Genomic DNA, 12,073 nt, shown 5'->3' with positions numbered 1-12,073 from the left:
ATCAGGTGTGTGATGTACTGAAGTGGTTCAGACAAGTTGCAACAAATGTTGAGTCTGGGAACTCAGGGGTAAGTCAGAGGTTAACACCTCACTGACTTTTCAGAAACAAGGAGTAACAAGATGAATGCTTGGAAGCTTGGAAAAGACGTGGAAGTATGTGATAGTCGATTTACTGTATTGTTGTTACGACGGAACAAGAAGGCTGGCCAACTACAGGACAGGAAGGAGGGAGGTCGCATGAGACCGGCCCTGGTACCTGGAGGGGCAGCGGGGAATAGTAGTTCCGAAAGTATCACGTGACGGACTCGCAGGATGATGAGAAGAGTCCTAAGAGTCCAGGACTCTGAGGACTCGAGTGAGTTCCCAGGAGTCCACTAGGCACGTGATGGACTCGCAGGATGATGAGAAGAGTCCTAAGAGTCCAGGACTCCGAGGACTCGAGTGAGTTCCCAAGAGTCCACTAGGCACGACGCCACTATATAAGTAGATAGTATTTCCTTAGATAGGAGCTTCGTGCTCAACTCAATACAGTATTTGTTATATACTAGTAACGTGTTACTTGAAGCCTTTGTGTCTGATCCCCTGCCTCCTCTGATAAGTAAACCTTTACGCAAGAGAACCTCTGTGTCTTCTACCATTTAGAAGTCAGCGTTACACTTTGAGCACCACTTCTACGAGGTACCGGCTCATACACAAAGCAACATGTCTGTCGTCAGTTCGAAGGGGAAAACCCCCACCACGCCAACTTCGTCTCAGAGGTCTAAGCCTGAGAATGAAGAGATGCCCGATGCACCCACCGTCAACGAACTCAAGGAAACTCTACGCGTCAAGTTGCCCGACACTTACTCCGGCAACCGAAAGGAACTTGAGGTGTTTTTGCTACAGGTCGAACTGTACCAGCACTTCAATGACGAGAAGTTCCCCACCCAGGAGAGCTATGCCCTGTGGACTGCGTCCTACCTTAGGGGGGAAGCCCTGCGATGGATCGAACCATTCCTCAAGGACTATTTCAAATATGAAAGTACCAATGGAAGCATGACAACTACGCAGACTATGTTTGGCAGCTGGAATGGATTCTGTAAGGAAATCCGACGCATGTTCGGAGACATCGATGAGATTAAGACCGCAGAAGACCATCTGTTTGCACTTAAGCAGACTGGCAGCGCCCTCACATACTCCACAGAATTCCAGAGATACGGCAATCAGACAGGATGGGACGCCAGCGCACTCATCAGCCACTACCGACGTGGGCTGAAGAGCCATATACGTATGGAACTTGCCCGTTTGGAACAACAACCAACGGACATGGTAGCGCTAATCGAACATACGGTCCGAATCGACAATCGACTATACGAATTCCAGAAGGAACGTCGGACCTATGACAAGCCCAAGAAAAGTTACCCCTACCGGGGAAACGAGGGCAGACGACGGGATCAACACCCGCGAGACAACCGTTGGTCGGACCCAATGGAACTCGATGCCACGTTCAAACCTGGACGACCCCGTGACCCTAAGAAAGACAGACAATTCAAGGAACGACTCTGTTTTAACTGCGACAAGCCAGGCCACATGGCCCGAGACTGCAGACAGCCAAAGAAAGGGAACGGCGGACGCAAAGTCGGCAAACAACTCAATGCCACCTGGACAGGACAGTTGAACGCAACGTTTGTGAGCAAACAGGACTGGGGAATAAACGGCGAAAGCACCCCAGAAGACGAGAGCTCAGACGAAGGGTCGGAGGCGGAATCGTTCACCGTCTCGGAACAGGAGACCTTCGATGAACTCGCACCTACGGAACCAATGAGTCCACGGTGCAAGAACGTAGTAAGACGCATGGCAAAACACGCCCACGCGAAGATTAGGGCCGAACGAGACAAGCCCAATGGCCAGAGGAAAATCCCCATGCTTAAAGACCTCTACGGGAACCTGTTACAGGAACTTCCGTTAAAGTGCAAGGTGGACGACTGCAAGGATGACCTCTGGAGATACTACGACCAACTAACGAATACCCGCAGGCTGCTTGGCACGTCCCAAGACGTAGCTAAGTTGGAAGCCCAAGAAGCGGAAGAACTGGAGAAGGATGTTGAGCATATGGCTAAACTGAAGTATATGAAAAGCGTCGAACTTTACTACCAGGACCGCAGGAAAGCCCTGAAGAAGTACGACGAGAAAGCCAGAGATATGCTCCGACGGGAAAATGCGAGACCCACTCCACGCATCGAAAGGAGAGCCATGGAGCAACTAGACACGTTCTCCACGCCTCCGAGGGAAGATAGTGCATGGGTGAGAGGACAGCGGGAACTATCAACGACAGACGCAACAGAGACTGATCATCCCTGGCACGCGTATGTCTACTGGGAGTATTGCAGCGAAGATGACAGCAAGCTCCACTGGAAAAAGAAACACCAGAATCAGTTGTTTCCCCGATCCTCGCCCAGGATACACTTCAGAGACGCAGAGCAAGTTCACGCCCTCAGGCGAAGCCAGTCTGAAGGGGACTTGCCTATCAAAAGCGAACAGGTATACGAGAAATACCCACATCTGCTAGACGAAGCAGAAGAGCGAGGGAAACGATCTCCCCAAGGACCACCATTGGAAGCGGATGAATACTATCCTTCCTCGGACGAGTCAAAAAACTAGGAGTCCTCGACGGTAGGCCACCGGCGAGTGACACGAAGAGGCCTAGTACAGACCAGCTATGCGCCACGACGGGCAGCATGCAACTATATGTGGTCGCTAAGATACAACAGCGACACCTCCGAGCAATGATTGACTCAGGAGCGACGGGCAACTTTATGACAAAGAAAGTAGCAGACACGCAAGGCTTCAAAACAACAATGAAAGCCGAACCATACCCATTAATGGTCGTAGATGGAGAGCCCATCTCGACTAATGAAGGAATGGTGACCCACGAAACGGTCCCATTGGAAATGGTCATGCTACACGGGCACAAGGAAACGATTCAGTTTGACATCGTGCACATGGACAACCATGCGTGCATCCTTGGTGTGCCATGGCTCAAGAAACACAACCCCCAGATCGACTGGTGGAACGAGAAAGTTGTGATGAGCCAGTGCGCGTGTGAACGACGGACGGACACGCGACAACGGGAGAAACCCTCCCAGGGCCGGAAGGAGTTATGTGCAACCTCCGAGCTCGATGACCTAGCCCAGGCATCCTCACCGACGAGTATACCGGTGGAGTACAAGGAATACGAGCAATTATTCCAGGAAGGCCCTAAGAACGAGGCGCTTCCTAAGCACCAACCATGGGATCACGAGATACCTTTGGAGAAAGACAAGAGTCCACCGTTCGGACCAATATATCAGCTATCGGAAAAGGAGCTGAAGGTACTTAAGGAGTACATCGATGATAACCTAGCGAAAGGATTCATCAGACCATCCACATCACCAGCAGGAAGTCCGGTGCTTTTCGTACCAAAGAAAGACGGCTCCCTACGGTTATGTGTGGACTATCGAGCGTTGAACAACATCACAATCAAGGACAGGTATGCCCTGCCGTTAATCAACGAACTACACGATAGATTTCAAGGAGCAAAGATCTTCAGTAAGCTAGATCTGCGAGGAGCATACAACCTGATCCGAATCAAGGCTGGGGAAGAGTGGAAAACAGCATTCCGCACCCGCTATGGCCTATTCGAGTATCAAGTCATGCCCTTTGGGCTAACAAACGCACCCGCATCCATGCAACGACTGATGAATGATGCTTTGCATGAATACTTAGACATCTTTACCATTGTCTACTTAGATGATGTCCTGGTGTATTCAGCAACCAAGGAGGAGCATGTCAAGCATGTCAAACTCGTCCTGAAGAAACTAAAGGAGTACAGCTTACTCCTCAAACCAGAGAAGTGCGAGTTCCATAAAAACCAAGTCGAATTCTTGGGTTACATTATTGGAACGCACGGCATCAAGATGGACCAAGCAAAAGTAATGGCAGTGTTGGAATGGCCAACACCGACCATGGTCAAGGAAGTGCAAGCCTTCCTAGGCTTCGCCAACTTCTACCGAAGATTCATCTCGGGATATTCCAAGGTAGCTCAACCACTCACGGAGCTTACCAGAAAGGATCTCGAATTCAAATGGACGGACAAGGCAGAGGCTGCTTTCCAGGAACTTAAGACGAAGTTCACGGAAGCACCTATCCTTGCTACATTTGACCCTGCAAAGAAGATCATCCTCAAAACGGACTCTTCTGACTTCGCAATTGGAGCATGTCTGAATCAACCAGACGAGAACGGTAAGTTCAAACCAATCGCGTACTACTCTAGGAAACTGTCACCCGCGGAACTCAATTACGACATCCACGACAAGGAGCTACTGGCTATTGTCGTTGCCTTTGAGCAGTGGCGAGTATATCTTGAGGGACCCACCTACCCTGTGCAGGTATGGACGGATCACAAGAACCTCATATACTTCACCACGACCAAGGTTTTAAACCGCAGACAAGTCCGCTGGGCAGAAACCCTCGCAGCCTACAACTTCACGATAACCTATCGCAAGGGCTCCGAGAATGCAAGAGCAGACGCTCTCAGCAGACGGACCGACTACGCCGGCCCAAAGGAAGAAAGACCTAGAGCAATTCTGAAGAAAACAGATGCAGGAATACAGTACAACGAGTTACTAGCGACGATCTCAGTCATCGAAGATACAGAACTCGAGGAAAGACTCAAGAAAGCTTACGCAACAGACGAATGCGCCAAGCGAGTCTTGTCCAAAGTCGAAGGCGACTTCACCATCGACGAACAAGGATTGATTCGATACAAAGGGTTAGTGTATGTCCCAAGTCAAATGAGACGCCCGCTGGTGCAAGAACAACACTCGTTACCAGCACACGGTCATCAGGGAGTAACACGAACCTTCGAACGAATCACTCGACACTACTACTTCCCAGGTATGAGGAAGCAGGTAGAGACAGTGGTAAGAGAGTGCGACATTTGCAGCAAGTCAAAATCCAATAGGCATCTGCCATACGGACAACTCAAGTCGACACCAGTACCAAAAGGAGCGTGGGAATCAATAGCTTTGGACTTCATCGTCAAGCTTCCACCCTCCAAGGACCCGTTAACAGGAATAGAATACGACTCTATCCTCGTCATCACGGAAAGACTCACGAAATATGGGAAGTTTATACCATATCTAGAAGCTAGCGACGCCGAGGCGCTCGCATATACCTTCATTCGAGTCATATTAGCCGATCATGGGATGCCAGAAGAAATCATCTCAGATAGAGACAAGCTCTTTACTTCGAAATTCTGGAAATCATTGATGGCGCTACTGGGAACAAATCATAAGCTATCAACAGCTTTTCATCCCCAGACAGACGGCCAAACAGAAAGATTAAATCAGACCCTTGAACAGTACCTGCGAAGCTATGTCAATCATCAACAGGATAACTGGGTTCAGATCTTACCCATCGCACAGTTTGCATATAACAGCGCGATGACAGAAGCAACGAAAGTCTCACCGTTCTTTGCCAATTACGGCTACCAGCCAGAAGCATATAGGCAACCAAGACCGGATGAATCACGAGCTGAACAAGCCCTGATCGTGGTGGAACAACTGAAATCGTTCCACGAACAACTTGCGACGGACATCCAATTCTTAAATGAACGATCCGCCGCATACGCAAACAAGAAGCGCAGTATGGAACCTGCCTTCAAGGAGGGGGATAAAGTATACCTACTCCGGAAACATATCAAAACGAAACGACCAAGCACAAAGTTGGACTTCAAGAAATTGGGACCATTCAAAATATTGAACAAAGTCAGCTCAGTTAATTACAGACTGCAGCTACCCAGGAAGTCTAGACTACACCCGGTATTTCATGTCTCACTACTGGAACCAGCAAGAGGAAATACCCCAATTGCGACCGACACCGAACTCCAACCCGAGAATGAGATAATCGAATATGAGGTCGAAGCGATCCTAGACAGAAGGTTAGTAGGACGTCGAGAAGAGTTTTTGATAAAATGGGAAAATTACGAACCTACGGATAATTCGTGGGAACCAACAAGGAACATCAGCAAAGAACTGCTGGAGGAATATCGACGCCGCCATCCGCCAGCCATTGATCCCAAGATGCAGGGGAGTAGGCCAGTGGATCGGAGGAAGCGAGGGTCCCGGTCACAGACGAGGAGGCAGCGCTAACTGCCTGTTCCTCGGCCTCAACAGGGTCACGCTTCTCAGCAGCCACACGTTCGGCCTCCTCTGCCGCATCAAGCTCGTCGAGGGTTTTCAAACCTCGCCGGAGCATATCTTTACCACGGGTTCGGATGAGGCGTTTCTGCTTTCGCAGACGAAGTAACTTCGAAAGGGTTTCTTCCTCTTCGCGATCCAGGCGATCCTCCTCCCGTTCGAGCTTCACCCAGTCGGGATGCTCAGGACCCATACAGTCACACTTTTCTTTCAAGTTGCGACGAACGCACTCGGCGCACCGCCGTGAATCATTTGGAGACGACACGCAAGTAATGTTTCGCCTCACGCAGTTCGAGCAAGAATCCATTTCGGGTAGTTCGTATCCGTGGTTCTTTATTCGACGGACAAGATCGTTGCATTCCTGGAGTTTGCGGGCAGTGTCAGTAGGCATGTTGCATGTTGAAGGACTCGCTGAGGAGCAGCAGAGTCCCGGGGACATGGACGTACTTATAGGATTCGAGACGAATGCCCAGGGGAAGGGAGCGAGTGTTACGACGGAACAAGAAGGCTGGCCAACTACAGGACAGGAAGGAGGGAGGTCGCATGAGACCGGCCCTGGTACCTGGAGGGGCAGCGGGGAATAGTAGTTCCGAAAGTATCACGTGACGGACTCGCAGGATGATGAGAAGAGTCCTAAGAGTCCAGGACTCTGAGGACTCGAGTGAGTTCCCAGGAGTCCACTAGGCACGTGATGGACTCGCAGGATGATGAGAAGAGTCCTAAGAGTCCAGGACTCCGAGGACTCGAGTGAGTTCCCAAGAGTCCACTAGGCACGACGCCACTATATAAGTAGATAGTATTTCCTTAGATAGGAGCTTCGTGCTCAACTCAATACAGTATTTGTTATATACTAGTAACGTGTTACTTGAAGCCTTTGTGTCTGATCCCCTGCCTCCTCTGATAAGTAAACCTTTACGCAAGAGAACCTCTGTGTCTTCTACCGTTTAGAAGTCAGCGTTACAATTGTCTGCTTGCCCTTTCTTAAGGAAAGGGCAATCCTATTTATGCTAAAGGAATGTAGTTCTCTCATTTTCCAAGACTTTCCATGACTTACCAGGCTTGGTAACTGTAGTCGATGTAAGAGAATCCCATAGAACCATCTCTTAGGTTCGTAGCCTATAGGAAGTAAAAGGAGGTCCAAGGTCAGAGTACCCCTATAGACAAATTATGTCATAGACAAATAATGTCACAGACAAATTATGTCATAACTTAACCAATCTTGTGGGTAACTAAAGAGCGATGACATGTAATGAATCATAGAGGTTCGTAGGAGCTTTTAGAGCTATCGTTCATGCTCCTAGGCCTCTAGTTGGTAGAGATATGTCATGTGGTAGTATGAGTGATGTCATGTAATGAATCATAGAGGGTTGTAGAGATATGCTATGTGGTAATATCGGCCCAGTAACTAAGGAGCGATGACGTGTAATGAATCATAGATGGTTGTAGCAATCGTTGAGTAGTATTGCTCTTGTTGTTGGTGTGATAAGCCAAAATATGTATAGTGACTTGTAGGTTTGAGGAGGAGATTTCCAAGTTTGCTCTTGAGTTTGAAAGCAAACTGAGTGCAACGAATGTCAGTATGACACTTGTTCTACTAGGCTAAGGTCTTTGAAAGCTTGCATGTCCTAGAGTTTTTTAACAGCGTATATAGTAGCTGCTATATCAGCCCTCTTGGCATTGTCGACCTTAAGTTCTTAATCTGTCATGTTGTTACATTAGTTTTACACTCACTTAGTGTTCTAGTTAGTCGACTTCTTAGTTAGATCTTTGCACTTTCTAACTATAGTAATTACTATAATGGTTAACGTACATGTATAGCGAAAGCGCCAAACAAGTGAAAGCGCCAAAATTATCTACCCTCACGACAAACATTGCGATAAATCTACCACAACATTAGAAATCAATTGAAACTACTCGGAGTCCTCTTCCTCAGAGGTGTCTATTACAATCTGACACGTGCGCGCATTGTGCCCAGTCTCACCACACTTGCCACAGCGACGGGCACGGGTTTCTTCCCTTGGCTTCCGACCACGGCTTGCCCTTATTTCCTGCTCTACCTGCTGCACAACATCCCTCTCATCCTGTAGCTCTTGCGCCCCTTGTTGACTAAGTGATCCTCCTTGCTGTAGTCGTGTTTTCCTAGCTCTCCGGCGCTTGCTTAGTACTTCATTTGCCTGTCGTAGGTTTTGGTTCTCTGCCTTTAGCAGTGCTAATTGATGCATTATTTGCGATGCACCCTTTGTAAACTGGTCAACAGCTGCATAGATTGAGGTTGGAGAGCTATTTTGATGGCGTGAAATCCGAGTTTTAATAAATGTAGACTGTGACATAGCTTCAATTGGGTTGTTTGGTGTCTGAGAAACCCAAGGTTGAGCAGTACCTGGGCGGGAGCTTGGAGGCGTTGGTGTCCTTAACTTAAGATCAAGTGTAGATATCACTCTCTCAGGGTCAAATGGAAGAAGCCCTGCCCCTCGGAACCCGCCTCAAATGTTACTTTCCGTCATTGTAGTGTTAAATGCAGCGTGGAAGGCAGGAAAGAAGTCATCCTTTGTAATATGAGAAATATGAGCCTGCATCATATCTTCAATTTGCCGACCATAGGCCTGCTTTAACGGGCCGAAACAGCCAACATCAAGTGGCTGGAGTAGATGAGAAGAGTGAGCAGGCATACAAAGCGTAATAATGTTGTGTTCCTTGCAGTACTCCTCAAACTCATCTGAGTGGTGGCTCTCATGACCATCAAGGACTAACAAGCGATAACCACCAACACTCCGGGCCTTTGTATGCTTCTCAAAGTGCTGAATCCAATCCATGCCTCTCTCGTTTGTAGTCCAGCCATTTTCAGTAACAGAAATCACCCAATCACTTGAAAATCCACTATTCTCATACCAAGATGTAAGGTGGTTTTTGCCTGCAACAATGATAAATGGTGGTACTGCCCAACCTTGAGAACTAACGCCTTGGATTACTGTAACCCATTTCCGATTACCAGGCTGTACCTTCTTTGCTTTTGCCCGCCCATCTGAGCTTGTTACAACCATAGCAGTTGAGATAACGCCCATCATAAACCCAGTCTCATCAAAGTTGTAGATATCTGCTTCATCGATACCATATTTCGCAATTGTGTTACGCACAAGCTCAAACCAGCCATTAATAACTTCTGGATCTTCGCACTTAGCCCTCTGGTAGTCGTATTTGCGCTGAAAGCGTGTCTGGAGCTCTACACGCCGCTTAACAAAGTTTGAAGCCCAACGCGACCCAACGCGTGATGCGTCGCGTGTTGCAAGTAGTCGACTTGCCATATCTTCAACAACAGACAGCCGAGGAGGAAACCCTTTGGCAGCTAGGTTGAGTATATACTGAACAAGGACGGACTCCTCTAGGTTAGTTAATTTCCGTGAGTTGGCTTGGATATCGCGTCGTGAAGGTACACCTTCTAGACGACGACCTAGCTTGCGGTGGTCCGCAGAATAGATCCTAGCAGCAACTCGAAGGCGTAACTTTGGGTCGCTTTGCATAGCCTGGATAGCTAGCACTAATTGGCTTTCATCGTTTTTATGGGGCATGTTTTGTTGTTGAGGAATTTAACATTTAGTTGGGGGGTTTGGTCACCGCATCATTTTGGCGCTTTCGCTTGTTTGGCGCTTTCGCTATACATGTACGTTACTATAAAGTAACTATAAGTAGGAGGAAAGACTTACCTTAGTAGTAGTAGAAGGTAGAAGGAAAAAGCCGGCGGTAGTAGTAGAAGGAAGAAGTTCTAAGGTGGTGGTAGAAGGAAGAAGTTCTAAGGTAGTAGTAGAAGGAAGAAGTTCTAAGGTAGTAGAAGAAGTAAGAAGTTTAGAAGCTTAGAGGTGGTAGTAGAAGTAAGAAGTTTAGAAGCTTAGAATTCCTATTGTTATTGTGTGTTATTATGGTAGAATTTGTAATGGTGGGTGCACCAGATGTGAGAATCTAGCCACCCAGGGAAGGGGATGATTTTACTAAGACAACACACTATCTTAGGAAAAAGAGCCAAATGGTCGTAGCTTAGACTATTCCACAACGCAGCAATCAGGTGTATGATGTAGTGGAGTGGTTTAGACAAGTTGTAACAAATGTTGAGTCTGATGTCATACTGACATTCGTTGCACTCAGTTTGCTATCAAACTCAAGAGCAAACTTAGAAATCTCCTCCTCAAACCTACAAGTCACCATACATATCTTGGCTTATCACACCAACAACAGAAGCAATACTACTCAACGATTGCTGCAAACTCTTCTACTACATCTGTTTATGCTACATACATCACGGCATATCATTTGAACACTCATTGAACAAGTTATTAAGAAAATCTCCTCCTTAAGGGGGTGGGCCAATACTACCACATGGCATATATCTACCAACTAGAGGCCTAGGAACATGAACGATAGCTCTAGAAGCTTCTACAACCCTCTATGATTCATTACACGTCATCGCTCCTTAGTTACCCACAAGATTGGTTAAGTTATGACATAATTTATCTATAGGTACTCTGACCTTGGACCTCCTTTTCACTTCCTATAGGCTAGGAACCCAAGAGATGGTTCTATGGGATTCTCTTACGTTCACTACATGATTAGCAAGCTAGTTGTGGGTCGCACTTGATTTCTAATACATTTACCAAGCCTGGTTAGTCATGGAAAGTCATGGAAAATGAGAGAACTACACTCCTTTGGCATAAATAGGATTGCCCTTTCCTTAAGAAAGGGCAAGCAGGCAATACAGTAAATCGACTAGCACATACGTCTACGTCTTTTCCAAGCTTCCAAGCATTGATCTTGTTATTCTCTGTTTTTGAAAAGTCAGTGAGGTGCTAACCTCTGACTTACCCCTGAGTTCTCAGACTCAACATTTGTTGCAACTTGTCTAAACCACTTCACCACATCATACACCTGATTGCTGCGTTGTGGAATAGTCTAAGCTACAACCCTTTGGCTCTGTTTCCTAAGACAGTGTGTTGTCTTAGTAAATTCATCCCTTCCTTGGGTGGCTAGATTCTCATATCTGGTGCACCCACCATTACATCTGAGAACTCAGGGATAAGTCAGAGGTTAGCACCTCACTGACTTTTCAGAAACAAGGAGTAACAAGATGAATGCTTGGAAGCTTGGAAAAGACGTGGAAGTATGTGATAGTCGATTTACTGTATTGTCTGCTTGCCCTTTCTTAAGGAAAGGGCAATCCTATTTATGCCAAAGGAGTGTAGTTCTCTCATTTTCCATGACTTTCCATGACTAACCAGGCTTGGTAAATGTATTAGAAATCAAGTGCAACCCACAACTAGCTTGCTAATCATGTAGTGAGCGTAAGAGAATCCAATAGAACCATCTCTTGGATTCCTAGCCTATAGGAAGTGAAAAGGAGGTCCAAGGTCAGAGTACCCCTATAGACAAATTATGTCATAACTTAACCAATCTTGTGGGTAACTAAGGAGTGATGATGTGTAATGAATCATAGAGGGTTGTAGAAGCTTCTATAGCTATCGTTCATGTTTCTAGGCCTCTAGTTGGTAGAGATATGCCATGTGGTAGTATTGGCCCACCTCCTTAAGGAGGAGATTTTCTTAATAACTTGTTCAATAAGTGTCCAAATGATATGCCGTCATGTATGTAGCATAAACAGATGTAGTAGAAGAGTTTGCAGCAATCGTTGAGTAGTATTGCTCTTGTTGTTGGTGTGATAAGCCAAGATATGTTTGGTGACTTGTAGGTTTGAGGATCAGATTTCTAAGTTTGCTCTTGAGTTTGATAGCAAACTGAGTGCAACGAATGTCAGTATGACAGAATTCACTTAATATGCCTATTACCATATAATGGCTGAAGCTTATGATATT

This window comes from Pseudogymnoascus destructans, assembly GCF_001641265.1.
Source record: "Pseudogymnoascus destructans isolate 20631-21 unplaced genomic scaffold scaffold_8, whole genome shotgun sequence".
In the NCBI taxonomy this organism is placed as follows: Eukaryota; Fungi; Ascomycota; class Leotiomycetes; order Thelebolales; family Thelebolaceae; genus Pseudogymnoascus; species Pseudogymnoascus destructans.
The sequence above is the reverse complement of the archived record's forward strand: the minus strand, read 5'-3'. Positions refer to the sequence as shown.